We start from the raw sequence: 8,158 nt of genomic DNA on the forward strand, positions 1-8,158 counted from the left end.
CTTTGCATTCCATCCAGAAGTGGTCCTCTCCCCCCTCGTTGACCTTTCTCCTCACCCCCCCTCGCCTCGTCATCACCGCCTCTTCTTGAAGAAAGGGAATCTCTTCCCTTCCCAACATGTATCCCTTCCAAAGCTCTTATGGGAACATTTGCCATGTCGCTTGGCATGTGTGTGGTTGAATTGTGCGCTTCCACTTGCTCACGTGTCATCTTGCTTGCTTGCATGCATTGCCGGTCATTCATGCCTTGTGTCTTGGGGGTTTCACAAGCGTCGAGACAGCTTGTGCCCTACTGTAAAAGTTGGGCGCTCAAAAAATAAGGGGACATGTGGGATGCTCTCACAAACATCCGCCCCAATGGCAACAGGTCGCTCTGAAAAAAAACCAGTTGTTTGCCAGGTAGCTCCCACTACTAAAAAGATGGGATGGACTAGGCCTACCAAGGCCATAATTGTAGGGAAGAAGAAGATCTTATTGGGAGATGACTGAGGAGCCAAAGGGATGGATGATGCAACCTAGGAATGAGAGTTCTTGTTTGCGATTGGGCATGCCAGACAGGAAAGAGGAAGGGGGTGCCCCTTTCCTCGTTTGTGAAAGGGTTGCATTAGTAGTAGCACGCTTAGCATCGAGATGCTTGTAAGACCCCCCTGTGTTGGCCAGTACTGCTCTACTAGTAGGAAATCTTCACGTCCTGGTGCAAGAGGAAGGCTAGCTGAGTTTGGTGGTCAAATGATAGCCTAGCCAAGGGATTTTGAAAGATTCCAACCCAGCATTCCAATGATGGAAGAGCAAGTCACTAGATGTTGATGCTTGCATTTAATTCTTCACGTTAAGCATGGCTTTGTGGATTTCTTCAACCTATTGGGGGGTTGGAAGCAGATGCAACCTGTTTTTCTGCTCAGCTAGAGATGGCACAAGGACACACTTGGCTGCAATGGTTGGAGTTGCCAGCTTGAGGAGCACACACCACCTACTGGCATTGCAAGTCTAGCTTGAGTGCTTGGGAAGCCCTCTCCTCTTGTAGAGTGTCGATGGATGATGAGAGAGGGCAACGGCTCGAGACACCGAGGGAAGCGACGATAACGAGGGAGATGAAGGCGTAGGGAAAGGGAGGGAATGGCAAGCGGGCGGGCACTACTCGCCCGCTCGCCATTTTATGAGAGGGAAAGGTGGACCCCCCTTTCATGACTGTCAAAGGCATGGGAAGCGTGGCACGTGGGATTTTGCAAATCCGGGTAGCACAATCCCTGACTTTAATGCAACTGAAACACCCCTCTAAACCTCACTAACATCATGAACACTTGAGAAGACCCCTTTACTACAACTTTATCACCATCCCTCTAACTAGCAATAGTAGCCTCCAGCAATGCAATCTACACAATGGCCTTCCATGCTACCAATGCCTTCATTCGTAATTCCCCTTTTCTCAATCAAAGCACATTGCTAGGGCTAAGGATGTGGAGCTCACCATCATTGCCAAGGGACTTCGTCAATGCCCCTTGCATTACAATTGTTGTTGTGTCTTGCTTATATTTTGTAGATTACAATTACTTGCTTTTATGTTGTCATTTTTTGTTTGTCGATTGTCCTCTCCTTTATTTAGCCTATATTTTTTGTTTCCATGTATGCCTCTATCAAAACATTATTTCCCATCCTTATGAATGTGAAATGTAACGAACAAGGAGATAAGCTCTAGCTCTCACATTTATTGCAAGCAATTTAGAAGGATTATGTTTGCATGTTTTATGATGTAAAGTTATTTCTCCCATGCTTTTTCTTATTCGTGGTTGTGAAATGTACTTGGGAAGGAGGAAGAATCTTCCTCAAATATTTATATCAATATTTCATTTTGCACAAAGATGAAGCAAAGGACATCTGGAATCCTTTGACAGATCTTACTCTATGAGTGATTAATTGAATTTTATATAACAAGTGGACTCCTAAAGTATCGATGATTGTATCAAGTGTTTTGTGTATGCAACTCATGCATGTGTGTGTGCGAGCGACCTATCCTTAAAGTTGGGAAAATGTTGAAAGTTTTTGCAATGGGCTTTTATAGATCATTTGTTTCAAATTCTTTTTAGGAGACGTTGTAAATATGGGAGAAGGAATGCATAACATTGCCCTTTTAGGTCAAACATTGAAAAAATTTCTAAGCACAAAGCCACCAAATGCTCCAATGTTTAAAATGGAAAGGACCAAACTAGTGTATTACCCTTGTATTACATCATTTTATATAAAATCACACAAGGGAGGTCACTAAATTTGCAACGTTGATGTCATAGCTAATGAAGAAATGCACTCAAGTTAGACACATCAAGCATGACTCATTTGCCAGATTTAGAGTCTTATGTAGGGAATTTAAAATCTAATTAAAAAGTAAGGCTTGGTAATATTGCACCCAAAACATGTTTGGTCTTTTGAGTCTGTCCATTTTTGCATCCATAAGTTGGCCAATGAAAACGTAAAATATACAACACATGTGGCCATCTTATGGAATATGCATCAAAGGGAGGGGCACAAAAGGGTGTTGCATGGTGAGCTAAGGTGGAGACATGGTTGTCATCTAATTGAATGAATCTTATGCTAGATGTGATATATGACTTGATCATCCCTTGAAATTTGACCATGAACAACCCTTTTGACTAGTGACCTTCTAGATGGTTGGTACAAAAGGAATGTGTCCAAGCATGAAGCACTGGAAGATGCTTGCACGTACAATGCATGTAATTCATATGGAGAAAGGCATTCCATAATCAAATTCAAAGTCCAAGTTGGAAACATTTACCATTAAAAACTGTGGACTTCTAAGATCACAAAAATATAAGAATTTATCGGAGGTCTTTGTTGCCAACCCATTCTCCAAGGTTTGAATGCTTTGTGCCATTGAAGCTTGCCATATCTTAATGCAAGATCATGGAAAGTTAATATGGTCTATTATGAAGCGGCAATGATCATGATGCGCTTGTTTCTTCGTTATATTATGCATTATAGTGGTGTGCATGCCCCCTTAATGGCTCTCACCTAATGCCTCCATTAGTTGAATCATCTAGGTATCCCACCTACCTATTCTAAACCCCCTTAATCTCAACATACATATAACTCAACCTAAGGAGAAAGGTAATTGAGAAAGCCTTGTCTTTTTTCAATTCAAAAATTCAAATAGATTTCTTAGGTGAAAAGGTGGACTACACAATTAAGCTAAGGTCAAAGGGATAGCTTCAAAATTTAAATTGGAGACTTGAATTCATGAATCATGACATCCATTGCCCACTCACGAGGTCTTACCACACTGAGCTACATAAAGATTCTACTATAAGTAGAGGATAAGCCATTAAGCCAAGCCTTACTGCTAAGCTACATAAAGATGTTGTGAAAGAAGATTTTGAATTCTTGCCCTCATAAATAAGAGGAAGAGGGGATGGGACCCTTCCCCTCACAAATAGAGGGATGTCCTCACTAATCATTAGCCTTTTTACCCCTCCCCTAGCTTTTCCACCCCCTCAGTCCTTTATTTTCCACTAATCAATATGTTCTTGAGACTACAAAGTTACGTACAAGAATGGCGATTGCTATTATCATTCTAATCTTAACGATATGTCTAGCGTTTGTGAGGAGCCACACCTAAATCCTATAGATGCATCGACATAACAAGCACAAAATTTGAGTAGGAAAAGTGCATGGAGAGGTGATAACAACCTTTTTAAAACATCACTTGACTAGTGGATACAACAATAATTCTTCTATATTTTCAAAAAGAGTGGCTCCTCTTTAGTAGTGGGTTGAAATCATGGAGATGAAGGGAGTGGATGGGGGATGAAAGAGTGCATGATGGAGTAAGGGTCAATGGAAGTCAGGGAAAGATGTGGGTGGGTGTGATTAAACAAATAGAGTCATTGGTGCAAATGAGAAGCAATGGAAAGGGCAATACAAGTTTTTTTGGGGAGGGGGTGCCCTTATTTGAGAAGTCCATAGTCATCTACGGAACCACAATGAGACTCAAGCACTAGCTCACTCCTAATGGATATAATTTGGTGAACTTGAGGGTGAAGCTTAACATCGTGCTTGTAAGGACAATTGTATTAAGTGTTTGAAACCTAGAAAGGTAGTAACTTCTAGAGTAATAATAATGGTCAAACAGGCACAAATGGGTATCTAGCATGCCCACAAAAAACATATTTCCTTTAAAAATGGCTAAATGTGATAGTCCACCACTTCTATTAAATACCCCTTTGTAACCATGAATCCAATATTCTCAGCTTCATTCCTATTATGTGTTCCACTTGTCTAAGAAAGGTCATATTATGGTACATGTGTTCACATTGTCCATTTTATAGTGTTTTAGTCAAAAGCTCCATGGAGCTTTTGACCAAAAGCTTTATAAAATGGTCAATGTGAACATATATGTGTTCACATTAGCCACTTCAAAAGTTTCTAGTTAAAGCTCCACTTTGAGCTCTCAAGACAACGTCTAAAATACCATGTTAAGATCTTATTTTCTGTGTATTGAAACATGCATGATTTTTGATGTTATGCTGTGTGTGTGTGTGTGTAGAGAGAGAGAGTGCTACCATTTCTTTGTAAGAAATGGCAATCAAGAAATGGATGCCATTTTGTGCTACCATTTCTTCATAAGAAATGGTGATGAATTAATCTTTGCTATTCTGTATGCCATTTATTCCTAAGAAATGGTAGACAAGAAAATGTGTGTGTGTGTGTGTGTACACACACACATATACATATATGTATGTAGATGTATATGTACATGTACATGTACATGTGTACGTGTACGTCTATGTCTATGTATATGCATATGTATATGTATATGTATATGTATATCTATATCTATATCTATATGTTTATGTATATGTATATGTATGTGCATGTGTGTGTGTGTGTGTGTGTGTGTGTGTGTGTGTGTGTATGTGTGTGATAAAACGTGTCTTGTGGAAATAGGGCAAAAATTATCAGCCATATATGCACTCAAAGTTGCTAACAAGGGTATAGATTGAACTACACAAGGTTTTGATCCTTTCCCTTATTGTGGTTTCTAAAACAGTTTCATGCCCATCTTAGCACAAGCTGTTTTTAATGTGCTATGCATACCGAATGGACATTCTACCTTATTAATATTTGAAGGGATTCTCAATGGTGATGTTTTGCCTAAAATTTGGGGCCCCGCTTTACAAATGAGCTTTATTTTAATTAATTATTTCATCTATTAGCATTTCTATGAAGTCATACAAAATGAGGAATAGATGCTATGCATGTATTGAGACTAGATTTATCTACCCCTTCTTCAATGTTGCAAATATAGAAAGAGTCATTCATTTGAGCAAATTATTCATTCATGAAAGTTGATGTCAAGAATCATTATAATACTCAAATGCCTCAACTCTTTAATTTGAAATTTCCAAGATGCATGTTTTTTATGATGGGAGTGACTTGTAGAATCTATTATGTGTGCCCCATTACCTCTCCAAAATGGGAGGCAAACATGATAATGCTTCTAAATTGGTGTTAAACATTTTGATTGGTGATTTGCAAAGAGCATGCATCAATGTCAAGTGGCATTAATGGGACAATATGGGTTGATGAAGCCTATTATAGATGAGTGAACAATAATAATAATAATATAATTTTATAAACTTCAAGTGAATCGTAGTGTTTTGATTCCCCTTGTTTTGCTTTCATTTTGCTCACAAAAATCCTAATAAAATCACTCTTCATGTATTATTCTTTAATGTATTTAGACAAATTCTTTTTTTAAGGCTATTGAAAAAGAACAATAAAGACACCTATGTTATTGCTCATTTTTTGATTATCTTGCTCCCTTGTGTAGATTTATTACAATAGAAGAATTTTTGCTCAACATAGTTTTCAATTGAACAAGGCTAGTTCTTTAGCCCCCACAAAGCTGCTAGTATAATTTCCTATTCTAGAGTTTTACTAAAAATTGAGGTGATATAGAGATTTGAATAAAACCTCTTAGATATGCATCATCGTAATTACCATAGGAATTGAGAGATCAAAGACTTTACCATATCATTAACCACCCTTGTCATTAACCATCCTTATTATAGACCGTAAATTGCTTCTAAATTGGTGTCAACGTTTTGATTGGTGATTTGCAAAGAACATGTACCAATGTCAAGTGGAATTATTGGAATATGGTTGATGAATCCTATTATAGATGTTTGATTAAATTTATGATAAGATAATTTTATAAACCTAAAGTGATTGGCTATGTTTTGATTCCTCTTGTTTTGTTTTCATCTTTCTCACAAAAATAATGGAATGTATTACCACGCTTCATACATTATTAATTTATCCCACACTTATTTGGACAAATTCTTATTGTTGTAGGGCTATTAAAAAAGAACAATAATGACATCTACATTATTGCTCATTTTTCAATCATCTTGTTCCCTTATTTAGAGCTATTTATTTGCTAAACATAGTTCTTAATTGAACAACACTAAATCCCCTTGAAATATTACAAATTTAGTCCTCATAAGTTGCTACTATAATTTCCCATGCTAGGGTTTATTGAAAATAGAGGTGATATTGAGATTTGCATACAACCACTTAGATATGCATCATCATAGTTTTCATAGGACTTGAGAGACCAAAGATTTAAACATATCATTAAACCCCCTTATTGTAGACCACCATTATCTCTTTAACCATCCTAGTATAGACCTCAAATTTATAATACTAAAATTGCCCATGTTTCCAATAGTTTGGAAATTGGGTGAAGCCAAGATTATCAATCTTAATCGACATATAAATTCATAGATGCAAGTGGGCATGAAATCGAGATATCTCAAAACATCCTAGGTAGAATTAACTCGTTTATTTTGGCAAACTTGTGTACATAGGAAATGCCTAAGTCGCATAATAGACAACCTAAATAAGTAACATGGGATGAAAGAGCTAAGATATATCATTCCTTACTCATTCACCTCTTGTGTACCTAATCATATTGTAATTATACATCAAAGATGTGTGGTTTCTAGTGCTCTTTAAGTTTGTGCCAAGGCTGTCATGATAATAGTGAGTGCATGCTCTAGACATCCACACTTTTCTATTTTTTTTGTGGCCTAATAGGTCCATCATTGTAGGATAGTTTCTAAATGTTGGTATAGTTGTATTAAGAGGCACGAAAAGCTAAGAACTTTTCCTACCCAAAGTTGCATAGAAGGCTAGTAAGCAAGAAGACAAATAGTGGGAAGCACATAGCCCATAGACATCCACATGCTACCCATCCACAGCTAGCAAGGTCTCTTAATATTTCCCTTGGGAAAGGAGTGGATCATTTCCATATTTCCTCATTTTCACCAAAATGGGCAAGGGACACATTAATCTCCTTAACCAAGGCATGTTTCTTTGATAGCAAAGAGGAGTAATAAGATGATGCTAGCTCATGGGTGAAAGCATCATAAGGTGTTCAAAATAGTAGGCTTCTGAACATGAGTTATGAAAGCACGAATTCAGGGGAGAAATTGGTATTTTTTGGAATTAAAAGAACATTCAACAAGCTCATGAGGTGAGTGCTTGTTCCTCCAACTGTGGCCCTGTCCAATACGATGGGACCCACCCAATCCTTTGTGACACTCCAATTTTTTCTTTGTCCAACATATTGGGACTCATCCAATCGTCTATATTTCTCATGCTCTATTTTTATTTTTCCTCTCTCATCATAATTTGAATCTATAGCTAGCAACCTTCTACCATGTTTTTCTTATTTTTGCTTAGCACAATTTGAAATTATCTCTCAGTCTTCTACCAACTCCTCTTGCATGTGCATCCTCCTCTCTAGCCAAAGACAATACAGAATGAAAAATCTTTCATGCAACCACGCCCCTATCAACAAAATCTCACGAGGAATACATGTATGCTCCGGTATAAATGAAACACATATCTACATTTTCGAATTGTATCATCTCTTGAAAACATGATCTATTCATTCATATTGTATGATGCAAAATTTTTCTTGCTTCACATGTTATGTAGCTAAAAGGGAGCTAAAAGGTCTGTGCTACAAAATCTTTGTTGCTACATGTGTACTCTCTTCAAAACATGATACTCTTTGTTGTATTGTGCGGTGTGACATGTTTGATTTGAGTGCTACATAGGAAAAAGAATCTATTATGAATG

Source organism: Dipteris shenzhenensis, chromosome 13 (genome assembly GCF_047967505.1).
Source record: "Dipteris shenzhenensis isolate YYH24624 ecotype China chromosome 13, Dip_SZ_1.0, whole genome shotgun sequence".
Taxonomy (NCBI): domain Eukaryota; kingdom Viridiplantae; phylum Streptophyta; class Polypodiopsida; order Gleicheniales; family Dipteridaceae; genus Dipteris; species Dipteris shenzhenensis.